Below are 20,587 nucleotides of genomic sequence, written 5' to 3'. Positions count from 1 at the left end.
ACTATAGTCTGGAGGAGTTGATTCCTAAAATCCTGGTACAAGAAAATCCCTCCAGCTGTAGATCCCATCTTGTGTATGGATTCTGATGTCACTTGATACCATCAGGCCATTAAGACATGTGGGAGTGAGATTCAAACAGAGCTGGACAGAGTTAAAAAAGAGAGAGAGAGAGAGGCAGAGAGAGAGTGAACTAGCCTCAGAGTGAATATTAGGACAAAGACCCTGATAAAAAGGACACTAAGAGCTAGCGTTTTTCATATGCATTATGAACAACTGAAATAAATATTCAAGTTTTATTTGGCACATTTTTGGCATCATTTCTCTGTACACTATCTCTAATGGGTACAGGGCATGGCCTTATTAGAATCCCACAAGATGTTTTCATAGCACTGGGCTGAAACTCAAGTAGGTTTTGAGTGTGGGTGAGAAGGATGTTGTCAGCCAAGAAATAAAATGAAGAATTTACTTTCCATGAACTCATCAAGGAGTTTAAAATAGATCAACATTTATCTTTAATTCACATTTCATTATTTTTATTCACTTTATGTTTCTTATTTGGTGGAATGTCACTTAAAAGGATATGACTACTTTTGATCATGATGATAGACAATATAAAGGAAACTAGACAAAATACTAGTATTCTATAACTAGTACATTTAAACTGTATTATTTTAAGAAAATTAGTTATATTTACAGCTGGAAATGTGAGGTAAATGAAGGCTTTTCACAGTATCGCTAACTAACATTACTTGATTAACAGTAATTTTTGTGAATCTGAATTGAGTAGTAGTTAAGACTTAATATGTGCACTTTTTATTACTTATTAACTATTTTGCACTATTTTATCATGATCTTGATATTCAATACTCTATTAAAGGAAAGCTAACTTATTTTAATATCTTTAGGAACATTCTCAGAATTGTAATATATATGGAAAATATAACAAAGATTTATTTATTTACTCTAGGGTATGTAGTGATTAAAAAGATGAAGAATAACCAAGTCTCAAACCTTGAATCTGATCTATAGTAATTCACTGAAGAAGAAAATCTGAAAGAAAGGAACAGGCAGGAAAGAAAGGGGGAAATGGTGTACTCTGGTGCCCCTTGTCTGATAAAGCGTGGGAGTGGAGTGCAGTGGAAGTAAGGTCACTTTTCTGGAACTGATTTAATCTAATCCTCCTTTCTATTGCAATTGAATATATGTTTTAGTCAAGGAAGTTTGACTCAGAATTTATTATAACTGGACTATATCTATAATAACTGAATATTGCCAGCAAATCATTAGTGTTGTAAATATTGCTTTGGAAATTATGGGTAGGAGGCCTCAACCCAGTGGAAATATATCCACACATATTAACGGAGTAAGTACTTAAACTTTTTGATTGCAAAGCTTTCTATTTTGGCCTAAAACTATGACATCCAATTGAATATTCTCTGCATTAGTGTTGCAAGATATTAAATTTTTATTAAAACATATCATGGCGACATAAGACAGGTAAAATACAGGTTAAAAAAAAAGTGGAATTCATATATATACATATATATATATATATGGCCAATAAATGTTTCAAAGTAGAAAAAATTACCTGTTTAGGAGAATTTGAAATTTCTCAATGATTTTTTTGTACTCATAAAATTATTTCATACTAATAGTTCTCATCAATGAAACAAATTCCCGTTTAATACTAAGTCATAAAAACTTTCACATGTATATATTTCCATCACTTTCATAATATAGGCTATCCATTGGGTATAAAATTTGATTTTACCTTACTTATCTAGTTAGTAAGCTGATTTGAGCAGTTTAATGTATGCTGGCAAAAGACATGAGACTTCTAGCTAGCTAAGAGACAAAGATTTCGTACTCATGGTGCAGAAATCAGCATGAACATCAGCATCTTTAGATTTATCTCTCTTTTCCTCCAGTCCCTAATGTGTGACATGATTTGGCCCAAATAAATGCGATATTCACAGTCACTATCTGTCACAGGCTCAGGGACCCTGAACTTGGAGAATCTATGTCTTGCTATTATGCAGTAAGCAAGCTTGCTCCTGGTTGGGGGATGGGAGGTAGAGGGTAAGATTTCTTAAGGGTATTATTAAAGGTATATTTCTTAAAGGTATATTTCTTAAGGGTAGCAGCAGTGTGGACAACATTGAGAAGAGCTGTAGGTGAAAGAAAAGGCATCTAACTCTACCAGTTCACAAGAGCCAGTCATGCACATCTTATCCCAAACCCACACTCAGTAAGGTCACCTCAATAGATAGAAATCAACCATGGTAAGAGTTTTACACTAGGGAAACCAGGAAATGTTAAATACCAGGGCTTTGTTTTTCTAACAGAGGGAATTGTTAAACATTCATGAGCATATCAGTCTACCTCCATCTCAGTTGTTGATATTTTTTGGACAATAGTTTAAAGGAGTATATTCTGTACATTCAGTTCAGTTCAGTTGCTCAGATGTGTCTGACTCTTTGTGACCCCATGGACTGCTGCACACCATGCCTCCTTGTCCATCACCAACTTCTGGAGTTTACCCAAACTCATGTCCATTGAGTCAGTGATGCCATCCAATCATCTCATCCTCTGTCATCCCCTTCCCTCATGCCTTCAATCCTTCCCAGCATCAGGGTCTTTTCCAATGAGTCAGCTCTTCACATCAGGTACAAAGTATTGGAGTTTCAGCTTCAATAGCAGTCCTTCCAATTAAAACTCAGGACTGATCTCCCTTAGGATGGACTGGTTGGATATCCTTGCAGTCTGAGCAACTCTCAAAAGTCTTCTCCAACATCACAGTTCAAAAGCATAAATTCTTCGGCACTCAACTTTCTTTATAGTCTAACTTTCGCACCCATACATGACTACTGAAAAACCATAGATAGCCTTGACTAGATGGATCTTGGTAGGCAAAGTAATGTCTCTGCTTTTTAATATGCAGTCTCGGTTGGTCATAACCTTCCTTCCAAGGAGAAAGTGTATTTTAATTTCATGGCTGAGGTCACCATCTGCAGTGATTTTGGAGGCCCCCAAAATAAAGTCTGCCACAGTTTCCACTGTTTCCCCATCTATTTCCCATGAAATGATGGGACCAGATGCCATGATCTTCCTTTTCTGAATGTTGAGCTTTAAGCCAACTTTTTCACTCTCCTCTTTCACTTTCATCAGGAGGCTTTTTAGTTCCTCTTCACTTTCTGCCATAAGGGTGGTGTCTTCAGCATATCTGAAGTTATTGATATTTCTCCCGGCAATCTTGATTCCAGCTTGTGCTTCTTCCAGCCCAGTGTTTCTCATGATGTACTCTGCATATAAGTTAAATAAGCAGGGTGACAATATACAGCCTTGACATACTTTTTTTCCTATTTGGAACCAGTCTGTTGTTCCATGTCCAGTTCTAACTGTTGCTTCCTGGCCTGCATATAGATTTCTCAAGAGGCAGGTCAGATGATCTGGTATTCCCATCTCTTTCAGAATTTTCCACAGTTTATTGTGATCCACACAGTCAAAGGCTTTGGCATAGTCAATAAAGCAGAAATAGATGTTTTTCTGGAACTCGCTTGCTTTTTCCATGATCCAGCGGATGTTGGCAATTTGATCTCTGGTTTCTCTGCCTTGTCTAAAGCCAGCTTGAACATCAGTAAGTTCATGGTTCACATATTGCTGAAGCCTGGCTTGGAGAATTTTGAGCATTATTTTACTAGCGTGTGAGATGAGTGCAATTGTGTGGTAGTTTGAGCATTCTTTGACATTGCCTTTCTTTGGGATTGGAATGAAAACTGACCTTTTCCAGTCCTGTAGCCACTGCTGAGTTTTCCAAATTTGCTGGCATATTGAGTGTAGCACTTTCACAGCATCATCTTTCAGGATTTGAAATAGCTCAACTGGAATTCCATCACCTCCACTAGCTTTGTTCGTAGTGATGCTTTCTAAGGCCCACTTGACTTCACATTCCAGGATGTCTGGCTCTAGGTGAGTGATCACACCATCGTGATCATCTGGGTCATGAAGATCTTTTTTGTACAGTTCTTCTGTGTATTCTTGCCACCTCTTCTTAATATCTTCTGCTTCTGTTAGGTCCCTACCATTTCTGTCCTTTTGAGCCCATCTTTGCATGAAATGTTCCCTTGGTATCTGTAATTTTCTTGAAGAGATCTCTAGGCTTTACAATTGTATTGTTTTCCTCATATTTCTTTGCACAGATCACTGAAGAAGGCTTTCTTATCTCTTCTTGCTATGCTTTGGAACTCTGCATTCAAACGCTTATATCTTTCCTTTTTCCCTTGCTTTTCTCGTCTCTTCTTTTCACAGCTATTTGTAAGGCCTCCTCAGACAGCCATTTTGCTTTTTGCATTTCTTTTTCTTGGGGATGGTCTTGCTCCCTGTCTCCTATACAATGTCACCAACCTCTGTCCATAGTTCTTCAGGCACTCTGTCTATCAGATCTAGATAGACACCACTTCCACCGTGGTGTCTATCCCTTAATCATAAGGGATTTTATTTAGATCATACCTGCATGATCTAGTGGTTTTCCTACTTTCTTCAATTTAAGTCAGAATTTGGCAATAAGGATTTCATGATCTGAGCCACAGTCAACTCCTGATCTTGTTTTTGCTGATTGTATAGAGCTTCTCCATCTTTGGCTGCAAAGAATATAATCAATCTGATTTTGGTGATGACCATCTGGTGATGTCAATGTGCAGAGTCTTCTCTTGTCTTGTTGGAAAAGGCAGGTACGAATTCTAATTAATTATCAAAAGATGTGTGTGTGTCTGTGTGTGTGAGAGAGAGAGAAAAAGAGAGAGAGAGAGACAAAGAGGACACAAGCATAGAAGAAAGAAAGAAAGTTCCAGTTGAAAAATAACCTGATGGTTGACACAAAACCTCACATCTCAGAGGGACTCCAGGGATATTCTATATACTGAAACCAAATAACAAAGATTCTGAAATTTCTTGGGATATTTACCAAAAAGCAACAAACTATTCTGGAAATTGAGGAAAAGAAAAATGTGTCTTCAAGACATGTGTTATAGAAATGAAACTCAGACCTAATGAATTAATACAGGAAACATAACACTGTAGATTTTATGGTTTAATACAGTCATTAAAACTTAGGGAGGGACTCCTAATCTTCATTAACTTTTGAGGACATTTGGAAGAATCCCTAACAGTGGAAACTGGTTTTTAAAATTGAATTATTCTTTCCGGTAAAGGATACTGTTGTTGTTGAGTTACTAAGTCACGTCTGACTCTTTTGCAACCCGATGGATTGTAGCCTGTCAGGCTCCTCTGTCCATAGGATTTCGCAGGCAAGAATACTGGAGTGAGTTGCCACTTCCTCCTCCAGGGAATCTTGCCAACCCAGGAATCTAACCTGAGGCTCCAGCATTGGCAGTCAGTCTTTACCACTGAGCCACAAGGGAAGTTCAATAAAGGATATAGGTGCAATAAAAATGTTAAGCAAAAAGTTAGCATTATCTCCCAAATTATGTTAACGAGTAACCAACAAAATATTCTGAAGAGCTAAGAAAAGGTCATTTAGACCTTTTCTTTTCAATAGTCTCAAAAATCTTTCTCTTGGGTAACCCTACATCATCTCCTTACCAAGATTTTAGCATCTATACCTCATTGACTACACCCCCTCATCACCATCTACTTGTCTCTAATAGCTTCTCATTGGATTAATTTATGAAAATCATTTAGGTTTCTTCAGAAAATGCATCCGGATGCAATGAATCTAAGCGAGTTTTATTTCTCAGTTGATAAGACTGCTGGCACTTTAGAAGTTCAAGAAAGACTCAGAAAAACCTTGAAAACCTAAAAACCTGGAACTTTACAAAGAAAAATGTGATTTAGTAGTGCATCAGAGAAGGCAATGGCACCCCACTCCTGTACTCTTGCCTGGAAAATCCCATGGATGGAGGAGCCTGGTAGGCTGCAGTCCATGGGGTCGCTAAGGGTCGGACACGACTGAGCGACTTCACTTTCACTTTTCACTTTCATGCATTGGAGAAGGAAATGGCAAACCACTCCAGTGTTCTTGCCTGGAGAATCCCAGGGACGGCAGAGCCTGGTGGGCTACTGTCTATGGGGTTGCACAGAATTGGACACGACTGAAACAACTTAGCAGCAGCAGCAGTGCATGCTATTAGGAACAGAATTGTACTAAGAACTCAAGTCTCTCAGCAGAAAAGCCAGCCCTTCTTCCTTTCAATACACTTCTTTGAAGACCAGCTTGCATTTCTGAGGTCCTGGGGCTGTGAGCACGTGGACAGCAGCCTGCTGGTGTCTATTTCTAAAATCAATATTATCTCAATTTATGAACAGTTTAAAAAAATAAATTTCCAAGTGTGACCTGATTCACTTTCTTGGAAGAATTTGCATTCTTGTAAATTCTGCAGTGAGTCACTCAGGGCAAGAAAACTGACTGTCTGACATCTATTGGCCTTAGTTTTGAAATAAGGGAGGCTCTGAGGCAAATTCCAATTCTTTAGACTGCATTAATAAATGTAAACAGGATGTTTTAGCACAGAAAGCATAAAACTGCCTGATACATGCAAGGCATATCTTTAATAATGATTAAAAAGGAGCTAAACATGTCCCTGGGAATTCTTAAAACATTTATCTTTTAGGCAGTTATTTAGTTTCACAAGTCTTTGTTGTTTAACAAGCTGGAGAAAATAGGTCAGCTAATGTTATATTAATCAGTAAATTAATATTTTAATTTGATTTTCTTTCTAGTTAAAATGCTTGCAGCTCTTCCCTTTTTTTTTTTTTTTTTCCTTACTTCAGCACTGATGCTAAGTGGTATCATTATCATATCATACCTTGGGGTTGTGAGATAACAGGGTCCAGTGATAACTCTATTCTTAGAAGAGTGGGAGGTTTATCATGCCACTTACACTTTTAAAATGACACTCCATGTCTCCCGTGCAACAAAGTGTCTTAGAGCTGAGTCATAGAATTCTCCAAGTTGTGCTTTTCAATTCACAGTCTAAGATTGTACCTTTCAAATCTAACTAGAAAATAAATTTGTGCTTAGTAGAAATTCTATCTTTAGTCAAGGGAAAAAAATATTGCTCAGAATATCTGAAGGATATAAGCGTGAGTTTCAGAGTCTAGTTTCTTGTATTAACTGACAATTCAACAGATACTTAGATTCAAAGGATTTGGTGGTGTATTCTTTGCAAATGAGTAAAGACCTATTCAAGTTTTACATTAGAAATTTAACACAGGCTAGGTATTTTTATTTTCAATTTCTCAGAAACAAACAAACAAACTCTGTCTTTGTTTTTGCTTAGTATATATTGAGGAGCTAAAACATGCTAGGAGCTGTGTAATTTTGTATGACATTTTCTGTAGTGATATTCATTTTCTTTTCATAGCCACCACCATAAAATTTTATGTATTTCTAAGAACCCAAATTTAGTATGATTAAGGGAGATTAGCCATGCTGACTCAGAAGAGATTAGCTGAGGTTAGCAATAGAGAATGTTCTTGAAGCATTTATGTTAGTTCACTGTAAGCTTTACTATTTCTAATGAAAAGTATCACACTCACCCAATATTTTGCACCCTTGCTGAAATCCAGCTGGAGTTTTGCAGAAAGAATGCTAAACTAATTTACTGGTATTGAAAAATACATATATATTAATACTAAAAAAAATATTAAAGCAGTACAATAAAATATCACATTTTATTTTATCTAAGAGGTATAGCTAAATCTATCAATAGGGAGCTTGCCTATAATTGATCTATTTTCACCTTATGGTCCTTTTCCATTGACGTAAAACTTTTGAGTCCTAGATGTATAGATCCACAAAGTTGTTTACATAAATTTTAACATAATCTAATTGTAGAAAACTCAAATCCAGTTAGCAAACTCTATTTAATTTTCTTAAATTAGTGCCAAACACATGACTTCCATTTTGTCCATTTTTGTTCCATGATTCTCTTTACCAGGGAGAAAAATGCCAATCATTTTGCTAATATGGACAAAGCGCAATTCTCAGAGAAATATTCAAGTTTATATTCTAAAATGAAGTATGTTCACTTATCTTACATAAATCTGTTATACAGATTTATAATATTTTTAACATTATTACTATCATTATTTATACTATTGATATAAACAAATATTAGAAATTACAAGAATGTTAACTATCCAGAACTCATGAGAAATAGATTTGATCAGTTACTTTGTTCTGTCTGGTTAAGTGAAAACTTTGTTTTACAGGAAAGTTTTCAATGAAAAGAGAAGGTAAATTTATGTATAGAAAATCAAAGATTGTTGTTTTTAAAAAGCATAGAAATGTAGATTCATATACATTGACCAAAAATGATAAGTAGCTTAGAGAAAAGATAGAGAAGATAATCTTTAAGCTTTCCCTAGTAGCTCAGCTGGTAAAGAATCCACTGGCAATGCAGGAGACCCTGGTTTGATCCCTGGGTCAGGAAGATCCCCTGGAGAAGGGATAGGCTACCTACTCCAGAATTCTTGGGCTTCCCTCATGGCTCAGATGGTAAAGAATCTACCCACAATGTGAGAAACCTGGGTTTGATCCTGGGTTGGGAAGATCCCCTGGAGAAAGGGAATGGCTATCCATTCCAGTATTCTGGCCTGGAGAATTCCATGGACAGAGGAGCCTGACTTGCTATAGTCCATGGGGTCACAAAGAGTTGTACACAACTGAGTGACTTTCACCTTCAATCTGTATTTATGAACCATGAACTGGAGACCACGTCCTCTACTAGACACAATGTTTGAAAACAACAATATATCTTACATTTACTGAATGCTTAGATTCCCTGGATCTAAGATAATGCCAACCCACTCCAGTATTCTTGTCTGGGGAAATTCCATGAACAAAGGTGCTTGGCAGGCTATAGTCCATGGGGTCAAAAAAGAGTTGGACACAATTTAGCAACAAACAACAACAACATATGCAAACTGCTGTCCAAGTGTTTTAAGTATTAGTTTATTTAATCCTCACAATCCCATGGATGAAGTTACTATTCATTATCTTTGTCATATAAATTAATAAATCAAAGTCAAGAGGTTAAACAACCTGTCTAAACAAGTGTAAGATGTAGTTGAGACTAGATCAAAGTTCTTATACTTGGTTAATACTCTTAATCACTAGGATTTCACTCAACTGTTTATTTTTCTTCATTTTAAAATAATATAACTAGTCAGGTAAATGGAGAAGAAAAAAAGTTAAAGACATGATTGCTCATTTCTAAACCTTTACAATTTTCTTGCTTACAATTTCAAGACTACCTCTGCATCCAAATGTTAACTACAAGTTTCAACTCAGTTTATTCAGGACTAGAATTCTCTCTACCCATGAACCCCACAAAATATCTAGTGAAAACCTTAATTTACAGTAGTCCTGGGTTGGGAGTAGCCTATTCCGAAAGAACTCAGCATAAATTCTCCATAGAAAATGCACCTCAACTTAAAGAGGCAAATTTTACCTGTAGTTAAAACTCCAAGAAACATGAGTTCACAAAAATTATGAACAAATCATATGGTCTCAAGCCATGTAAGTGAGACTTAGTGAACTCTTCAAACTGCATGTTCAAACCCACAAAGCATACAAACAATTGCACCAGCAAATACAAAATGTAAAATATATTTTTACATATGGGGAAAGAAAAGAAAACCCTGAAAATATTAGGGAAGACAAGACATTATCAAAAGTGAGACAGAGTTTTAAAAGATCCATTTATAATAATCACAGATGAAATACACAATAATTGAAATTAGAAACACAGTGGATGGGTTAAGTAGATTAAACATGGTTGAAGGAAAAGTTACTGGATTTGAGTAAATGTTCAGAATAGAACTTTAAACCAAAAAGTATCATGGTTTTGGAAAAAACATACTTTTAATTGGGTATGAACTGCTGGGACTGAAAGAAGTAAGAGAAATTTCCAAGGATAACTCAACTAAACAAAATCCTGAATTGAAGCTATAACATAGAGTTTGGAGATGTGAAAAACATGGCAGCTGATTAAAAGAGCCCATATTACCCCTGCAATAGAGAGAGTCAGCCTTGATGCAATTGCAAGAAGGAAGAGATAAAGTGAGATGCCCACAAACCAGTGCCCTTGAAGAGAACCAGCCTGCTCCTATGTTGGCAGCCTCCTTTTGGTTCCTGACAGAGGTAAGTATAAATGTAAACCTGCAAATATCTTCTTCCATTCTATACATTACCTTTTTGTTTTGTTGATAGTTTCCTTCGCTGAGTAAAGCTTTTTTTTTTTTTTTTTTAATGTAATCCCACTTGTTTATTTTTGCTTTTCTTGCTGTTCCTTTTTGTGTCAAAAATCATTGCCTAGAGTGATGTCAAGGACCTCATGTCTATTTATGTATGATATTCACTCTTTTTTATATATCTCACAATATATAAGCTGAAGCATTGAAGTATAAATAAAAATTGGTTATATGAAAATTAGAGAGATAGACTTGAAGACACATATTTGCAGGAAATAAACCCAACAATAATTAAATATTATAGACAAAAATGTTCTAAAATAACTCATATATTACATCATTTAATCCTATAAACAGCCCAAAGACCTAAGTAACAGTTTATCCTACTTCTCAGATGAGGTAATGGAAGAATTAAAAAGATCAACTAATTTTCCTAAGGATATACAGCATTTAGATGGTACAACAAGAATGAGAAGTCAGGTGGTCTGGTACCAGAATCTGTTTCCTTTATTTGAAAGATATGTTACCTATCAAAGGAGAGGTCAGTCTTTATAGCATCTGAGTATTTGATAGTGAAATTAGAAAACACAGAAAGTGAAAGTGAGCCGTGCTGGCTGCTTAATTCTCCTCAGGATCTGCATAGAATATTGTCTCTGCAGAACATATTTCTGGTTCTCATCTAACTAACAAGTTATGGTGCATAGAGATTTCCCTGGTAGCTCAGCTAGTAAAGAATCTGCCTGCAATGCAGGAGACCCCGGTTCAATTCGGGAAGATCCACTGGAGAAGGGATAGGCTACCCACTCCAGTATTCTTGGGCTTTGCTTGTGGCTCAGCTGGTAAAGAATCCACCCACAATGCGAGAGACCTGGGTTCAATCCCTGGGTTGGGAAGATCCCCTGGAGAAGGGAAAGGCTATGCACTCCAGTATTCCGGCCTGGAGAATTCCACAGACTATATAGTCCATGGGGTCACAAGGAGTTGGACATGACTGAGCAAATTTCACTTTCACTCTATAATACATAAGTCAGCATGTTAATCTATTAACTATAAAAAATATATTATTCTACTAATTTTGTGTTGTGGTCTAAAGTATCTGCTTTCTAATTTATGGTATCTTGGGGGATAATTATGTGGTTGTTTAGTAATCATAAAATCAAAGTAAATGCAGTTAGATATTTTTGAGAGATATTTTATCCAAAATGTGGATGAATATATGAAAATCTATTGATAGAGAACATTGACCCATCTGTTGAATACTTTTCAATGTGTCTATGTGTTAGCTTGGAATTTTAACACTTAAGGTTAAATTCCCTATTTATTCTGTATCTACAGGACATAACTTAGGGCCTAGTATAAAGTAGGCTCTCCAAAATTAATTGTTGAATTTACTTTTGTGTTCTCTCTCTTTTTCTTCTGATTTTTAGATTTCTAGATTCCATTCAACCTTGTCTTTCCTTATACTACTTTTTAATGAGTAACATCTTTTCCCCTAGTGGGAACCAAGCATCGATGGCCAGTTGTAACCTTTTATATATATATCAATTAAAATAAGACTTCACCTTCTAGACATCCTACCACTGTCACTTGTTTAGATGTTGGTATCTATCCCCAGCCTTTCAAAGCACGTCTGTCATTTCTGTTTTAAGATAAGTCCTTCTTATCCACCAAGTATTCACACTTTTGAAGTTATGCCTTAAAATGCAGCCTATCTATTTGGTAGCCAGTCTTACGGCTCTTTAGTGAACCAAAGAGGAAATGAAAATAAGATTCATGAGCCAAGGAAGAAGTTTGAGAAGGTGATCATGGCAGCTGGGAATAAGAGGAGAGAAGGTCAATGTAAGAACTGGATGGAAGCAGTGAAACAGAATTTTGCATTCAAAGTAGAAATGGGATTGAACCAGAGAAGCAAACATTTCTTGAGGTTGTGGGACTTGTTCTGGTCCTAGAAAGGGAAACATTGTTACTATAATGCCTACTATCTAGTTAGCAGTCATAAATAATTGTCTAATAAATTAACAATTAAATATAAATTGGAGAGTTGAACACAGAAAAAGTGCATTGTAGTCAGGCATAAACATTTAGAGGCATAGAGAAGCAGATAAAAATGACACAGCATTTGATTCAGAGACAAATCCCAAATCAGCAAGAGTTGAAAAGTGTACTGCACATTATCTAGGATGAAGTACCGTTCATTGACCAAATTCCCTTGTGGGTGGTAATATAAGGTTACTTAACATTACAGGTAAACTGATTGAAACATAAATGTGAACTGACTTTCCAAGATCAATCAGAGGTCAAGAGTTTAGTTCCATCTCTTAGGCTCTCAAACTTGTTCTTAAGTCAAAGGGACAGGTGTTTCCAAATTCTACATTGACTCTTTGATCTGAATTAGGATAAGCTCAGCAGGCCCTCACACCCACATGGTGAGAAAGTGTATCCTTTACTGTGTTTGGATTCAAAGCAGAGTAAAAGTTGAGTGGGGCAAAATGAAAAGATCTTCCAGCTTCACAGTGATGTGGAAGACCCATATTCGAGAGATATATACCAAAGCTCAGTCAATAGGCAACTAGAAATATAGAAAGATAAAGGATCTATTTGAGTTCATGATCTCCATGTAATCTAAAAACCTCTATTTGGAAGCTATGTTTTGATATGATAGATTTGTTCTCAAACAAAAGAACTACTGTTGTGATTGCCATTTAAACAAATAATATTTATTAAAGTTGTTGCTAAAATCCCCAATTTCCTGACTTCTGGATCACCCTTGGAATAATATTTTTAAAAATATACCTTGTAGTTTCATTTGTGGTCTAAAAAGTGTTTGACTCACGAAGGTTGAATGTCAGGTAATTTTATTTAATGTTCACATTTAAAAGAGAAAAGGCAGAGAAACATTTAGATGAAAAGTAGAGTGTGTGACCTTAGAAATGTATTTATAAGGTCTGACTGCAGCAGCCAAAAATAATAACCATTGAACCTAGTGAATAATTTAAGGCCAATGAGCTAACAGTGATCTTTGCAATGGGATATTAATACGTAAATATTTTAGTCAGCTTTTTCACACCCAGCATAAAAATGCCTTATATTTTATCTACAATCTCACTCTAGGTGAAATTTTGGAGAGATTCTTGAGTTCTCACTGAAGTCTTTATATACATATTCACACACTATAATTAAATGATTTTACTACCCAAATACATTCAAGAAAAATAAAAGGTTTTATTTTCTAAAATACGCAGTGATGATTCCCAAGGCCATGTATCATTTTACACTTTGGGACAGTGCTATACAAGAATTTGGTTCTTTTATCTGTATATACTTGCTATAATAGTGTGATTTATTGAAGATTAGGATCATTTGGTTTTCTAACCAATACTTAACTTTGAAAAATAATGCTAAAATTTATGAAAATAATAAATATTTGTGAGTTTGTCAAAATGCATTTGCTCTTCACATATGTATTGTTGAGTCACTCAGTCGTGCCCAACTCTTTTGCAACCCATGGTCTGTAGCCTCTCCAGGCTCCTCTGTTCATGGGATTGTCCAGGCAAGAATATTGGAGTGGGTTGCCATTTTCTTCTCCATCACATACATATAATATATAGATAAATGTTCATATAATTATGTGCTTAGTTGCTAAGTCATGTCTGACTCTTTGTGACTCCATGGACTTTAGCCCACTAGGTTCCCCTGTTCGTGGATTTCTCAGGCAAGAATACTGGAATTGGTTGCCATTTCCTTCTCCATCATATAATTATATTCATATATAAACTAGACTGTGTTGTTAATCTCTTTGTGTTTCTTTGATGTTAGTAAGCTTGGACTGCAAGGAGATTCAGCCAGTCCATTCTGAAGGAGATCAGTCCTGGGTGTTCATTGGAAGGACTGATGCTAAAGCTGAAACTCCAATACTTTGGCCACCTCATGTGAAGAGCTGATTCATTGGAAAAGTCTCTGATGCTGGGAGGGATTGTGGGCAGGAGGAGAAGGGGACGACAGAGGATGAGATGGCTGGATGGCATCACCAACTTGATGGACATGGGTTTGAGTAAACTCTGGGAGTTGGTGATGGACAGGGAGGCCTGGCGTGCTGCAGTTCATGGGGTCGCAAAGAGTTGGACACGACTGAGCAACTGAACTGAACTGAAGCCAAAGAAATGGCTCTGGTTTTCAGACAAATGATTTATTTTTGACAATTTTTTAACTCAGTAGTTGTATTAAGGTAGGGTTATTTGCTAGAAATTTAAGATGAATTTTGACACTTAACATGGGAAAGTGAAAGAAAACTATAAAGAGCATTAGGTCTTAATATAGAGGCTTAGATTCTGCTTACCCACCAATTGAGCAAGTCACTTCACCTGCTCAATTCATTTTTCTCACCTTGCATGTGAAGTTATATTTAGCTAATTAGAACTTGAAAAATAAAATCATGTTTTAATGGCTAATTAAAAACAATGTGGTGAATTTGAGTAATACTCTATAGGTCACTCTTCTGCCATGTTTTACATATCCTTTTGTAGAGTATGGATTTTCATAGGCCACAAACTTGGATTTAAAACATAACTATTTTCATTTAAATCTATTAGTAAAATTTAAGACTAACTGAAGCCTAAATAGAGGAATTTGTCATAGATTTAGAATTTCACAGTCAAATGGATTTCTCTATACCCATCTAAATTCTTCTTGACAAAAATAGGGTTCAGGCACTAGAGGAGGGAACCATCTGTTGAGTTGTTTTTATACTTGAGCTCTAAACCAACTAGAATTGCTCAAGCTATCTGCATTATCTATTTGGTGTTTAGTCTTTAAATCCTTAGAGGTTACAATCTCTTTTTCAGTCTTTCACACCTCCTCATGTCCAGCAGCTCTCTCTCTTTCTGTTCCCTTTTGATGCCTCCCTCAGAGTCTCAGAAAATATTTGGAATATCCTGTAAAAATGTTGGTAGTTGCGGGAAATCAGGGGGTCTATTTCAACCCACTTGTGAAGAGGTGCTTCGTCACCATGTCAATCCTATAGCTGCTGTATTGCATCTGGATGTTCTCATAACTCTGCAAGGCTTGTCACATCCCTATGCTTGCTTGGGAAGTCAAGATAAAAGTTTTCATTCTTTTTCAGTTCAGTCACTCAATTGCATCTGACTCTTTGAGACCCCATGGACTGCAGCATGCCAGGCTCTTTTTGTCCATCGGATTTTCCAGGCAAGAATACTGGAGTGGGTTGCCATTTCCTCCTCCAGGGGATCTTCCTGATCCAGAGATCAAACCTGCATCTCCTGTGGCCCTTGCAGGCAGATTCTTTACCACTGATCCACCTAGGAAGCCCATCCCATGATCTACATTGGGTCAAAGCAAGGTCAACTTGCTACTGTAATCCAAGCAGTAGCATAATGTGATTTGAAATATGTTTAAGAAAAGTAAACTATGTCATACAAAAAATAATAATAATAATAAGGCTACAGTTCATTTTAATGAATGGTTCCAGAAAGAGGGGAATTGATGTAAATCATACACTGTTGATTGCTTAAATCCGTTAACTACATACAGTCAAATTTCAATGGAGAAAAGAAAATTATTTCCCTGTCCTCTTTTGTCCTCTCCCATCATTTAAGAACTCTTCAGATCTGATTTGGCCACACTTGCAAAACCCATGCACCAACGTTCATTAGATAAAAAACAAAACAAAAAAAGACAGCAAAAAATTATTTTTTCGCGTATGTGGTGTCAATATCTGGGATATGTGTATCACTAAGAAGGCATCTAATATGATTAAGCAAGGAATTCTGAAGCCAGGCATAAGCCATATTTACAACTCAGTATAAAGTTATGCACCTCATAAATATATCACAAACTCTGTCTTACTTTCCTAATGTACAGTTTTATAAAATGAAACATGGGTTTCAGATATGCTCTTTGAGAGTGTGCTATTAGGACAAATACTTAAACCAATATATAGATCAAAATAATTCATATAGGATTTTCTTTTATTGATTATCAATCCATTTTATTTGAACAGTCCTGACTAAGATCAAAATCACTTTGCAAAAATGCCTGTGAACCTGTAAAGTAGTAACACCAGAGCATGGCCCTACTTTGAAAGTATATTTGAAAAGTGAAAGCAAATCAATTGTAATTATACAAACAAAAATGTATTATCTTTTCCTATTAATACCATAATTGTGAGAAATATCCTGCATATAGGAAGAATTTCTGAAAGGACGCAATAGTCTATAACTAAATTTGTTTAAGGTATGCTATTCCACTAATTTTCAGAAGCCAACTTCAACCTTTGGTAAGTAAGGGAAGGGTTGTGGAAATAAAGCAGAAGACATAAAATGAAAAATTTGAAAAATTACTAACTTTTCTCCTAGCATTTCATTTATTTTTTATTAATTTATTACTAGAAGTAATGAAGTATGCATTTTGAATAGGGCATCAGTTATAGGATATAAATAAAGGTCCATCAGTAGGTGAATCCATTGATGACATATCAAACTTCTCAAGAGAGTGGATTAGTGTCATTTAACTTTCTTGAAAATTTCTAAACCGTCTATTTCTACATCCTTACTAGCATTGATTGCAATCAGTTGAATCAGTAGTTTATGTTTCATTTCCTTTCATTTGCTGTTATTTTACACAGGGGAATATTTGCATTTGTATTGTATTCCTGACATAAGTAAAACCCATTTCAAAATTCATACCTGCTCTAATGTACTAGTAAATTTCAGCCCTTCCTCCAATAAGTCATCCTTTTCATAGGAAAGTTGACTGTAAGAATTTTGCATTAACAGTAATCCAAGGATAATTCTTTTAAAAATTAATAGCTAACTAAGGGAATTAAAAATAAAACCTGGCAGTTAAAGGAATTGCATTGTTTCTTAAATATTAATCGGTAGGTGAGAGAAAACAAGAAACAGAGAAACTATAGATTAAGAAGTGCATTTAGGTATTCATTAAAAAGCATTTAGTGAAACAACCAGAATATCAAACTTGAAACCACTAAATAATTCTAGTCTTACTGCCTGGTCTAATGCAATGCTGTGGACAGGACTGAGGTGATAAAAAGGAAGTGTCTACACCGCATGCTGAGCCAGAGGAAAGCACCCAGCCTTCACTTGTGTTCACTTAGGATCTTCCAGAACATAGTAGATGTTTGTTGTTCTAATCAACTGTTTTATTATTTGCTTCTAATTTTTGTTGTTATATTTAATGGAGATATCATTTTCTTCTGCATGAAATATGAGAGTAAAATGTTTTGTGGCTAATAAAAACATATTTATTGTTCCAGGTTTCTGGAGCCAGGGGAGCTTTTCTTTTAATGTCAAGATTCTTATAACAAAGAGATCTAAAAGTTACTATGTTCTATGGAGGGAGAGTTATTTTTCTTTGTGTGCATTTGTTAATGAAAATAAACAAAATTCTGGCCATCCAATTAACTTATAACATGGCAATGTTCGATTCCTATTTTTGAATTGAACTGGTTTACACAAAAATTTTACTCCAGAATCATTTTGTATCCTCAGTTTGTCTTGTGTCTATACATTAATACACAAAATGAACGTTGCAAGTCTTTAGATTTATGCTTCAATAGTCTTGCTTATTTTGAACATGTTTTTCTGTTGCATGTTACTGAGGAATTACTTATAAGATAAATTGACAAGTCTGGATTATCTTAAAGTGCATCTAGGTCAGCCACCCTGCTCAGGTTTTCCCCTCTAGTAAACTTAGCTTTAAAGCCACTTCTCAGGCTCTGCTGGGACATCTTCAGGGAGAAGCAGCTCACCATACTAGGTTCTGAAGCATCAGGTTCCTACTTTGAATATCTGGGATTATGAGTAAATGTGCTGTCTTATACTGAACAATAATCTTGACATTTGAAACTTTTATGCAACATCTCTTATTCCTTCACTTAGATTCCTAAAGGGCAAGTTTAAGCTCTTTTTCAGATGGCATACTTTTAAGTGTTAAAAAAATGTTGTTTGCCTTCTCTAAATCTTTTCTTGATCTATTTCAATATTCCCTGATCTTTCAAAGTTTCTTCATAGAACTTAAAAAATTTCCTTCATCATCCACTCCATCTGTCACATTGTTCTTCCCTATAGTTGCTTTACTTTATTTTAGTTTCTCAATGTGCTGATAAAAATACACACAGGATACTACAGATGAGCATTATGATATTGACTACCACACCAGCTTCATTTTTCTTGTTACTCCGTAATAGTTAATAGCACTATTAAACCATAGTATGAGTTTCTGAATTCCTATCATACAGTTGGATTTCTATGAGCTTTCTAAACTACCACCCGGTTTAATGGTTGTTAGCACTAAACCACTTTTCCCATATCTGATTTAAAGTGTTTTGCACTTAGGAAGCTCATGGTTTTTCTGGGGGCAGTTATTGCTCACTAAGAGAGTTTTTACTTTTATTCCTACTAAATAGCATGAAAAGAGGCTCAGGCAGTACGGTGGATTCAAATGAAGTGATGCCTAGTGACTATTCTACTAAAGAAGGGTTGAGTAGCTGGGAAGCGCTTGTTAAACTTTTCTCATTTCTCAAAATCTGTCAATTCAGTTTGAGGAAGTCCACATGGAGAAAAATAACTCTTGCAACACAAAACTAGACAGTTTGTTATCCTGTTAAACATAGATAGAAGCATTTTAATTCCGTTTCTTTACAAAAGTACATTTTTACTTTGTGAATGTCAATTAGCTAACATCCATTAGAAAGCTAGAGATAACAAGGAATCATCCATTAAAATGGGTACAGAACAAAATCAAGTGTCCTCTTCCTTCCCACATCTTCTTCCTTAAAGGAACAAAAAGGTTATTCTACTTCTTCAATGAGGGAGGGAAGTATGTCTGATGAAAGATATAGGATCCTGGGTGAAGCCCTGGGAAGAAAAGGGTGAACAAGCATTTAACCTGGAGAGTGGAAGCATGTTTACTTAATATGTCTCAGATATTTAGGTAACATACTTTTTATAGCTTTAGTGCTTTCCCAGAAGTTTAAGGTGGGTTGAACAGAGCCTGTGCATGCTTTCACTCTGGGCCAGTAACAAGACATAAGCTAAATTAGCTTCATCTTCCCCAGTAATTAGATCTCATTTTTCAGTTCAGTTCAGTCACTCAGTTGTGTCCGACTCTTTGCGACCCCATGGACTGCTACACACCAGGCCTCCCTGTCTATCACCAGCTCCTGGAGTTTATCCAAACTCATGTCCATTGAGTCGGTGGTGCTATCCAACCACCTCATCCTCTGTCATCCCCTTCTCCTCCTGCCCTCAATCTTTCCCACCACCAGGGTCTTTTCAAATGAGTCAGCTCTTCCCATCAGGTGGCCAAAGTATTGGAGTTTCAGCTTCAGCGTCAGTCCTTCCAATGAACATCCAGGACTGATCTTCCTTAGGAGGGACTGGTTGGATCTCCTTGCAGCCCAAGGGACTCTCAAAAGTCTTCTCCAACACCACAGTTCAAAAGCATCAATTCTTTGGTGCTCAGCTTTCTTTACAGTCCAACTCTCATATCCATACATGACTACTGGAAAAACCATAACCTTGACTAGAGGGACCTTTGTTGGCAAAGTAATGTCTCTGCTTTTGAATATGCTATCTAGGTTGGTCATAACTTTCCTTCCAAGTAGTAAGCGTCTTTTAATTTCATGGCTGCAGTCACCATCTGCAGTGATCTCATTTTTAGGCTTAATTAAAGCTGTGCCTGTGTATGTATGTTTTAGTGAAGTGAAAATTAAGTCGCTCAGTTGTGTCTGACTCTTTGCAACCCCATGTACTGTAGCCTACCAGGGTCCTCTGTCCATTGGATTTTCCAGGCAAGAATAGTGGAATGGGTTGCCATTTCCTTCTCCAGGGGATCTTCCCAACCCAGGGATCGAACCTAGGTCTGCCTCATTGCAGGCAGACACTTTAACATCTGAGCTACCAGGGACATACATAGATTTTTAAACAGATTAAAATGAATTCTCCATTTACCTACTTTGATAATCCAATTACACTTTTACTAACTTCTAGAACTAAACTTTGGGGAGAAAGCTTCCATTTCTTTCCCTTTCTTGGAAAGATTGGGGTCTAGTGAAATAATTTCTCACAGATCTTGCTCCTGCTTCAAACAATGTGTAAAGACACTAGTGTGTGTGTGTGTGTGTGTGTGTGCGTGCATGTGCTAAGTTGCTTCAGTCGTGTCTGACTCTTTGTGATCCCATGGACTGTAGACTGCCAGGCTCCTCTGTCTATGGAATTCTCTAGGCAAGAATACTGAAACAGGTAGCCATTCCCTTCTCCAAGGGATCTTCTCAACCCAGGGTCCAATCTGGGTCTCCTGCATTGTAGGCAGATTCTTTACTGTCTGAGGCACCAAA

This window comes from Bubalus kerabau, chromosome 8 (assembly GCF_029407905.1).
Source record: "Bubalus kerabau isolate K-KA32 ecotype Philippines breed swamp buffalo chromosome 8, PCC_UOA_SB_1v2, whole genome shotgun sequence".
Classification (NCBI taxonomy): Eukaryota; Metazoa; Chordata; class Mammalia; order Artiodactyla; family Bovidae; genus Bubalus; species Bubalus kerabau.
Note: the sequence above shows the minus strand (reverse complement) of the source record.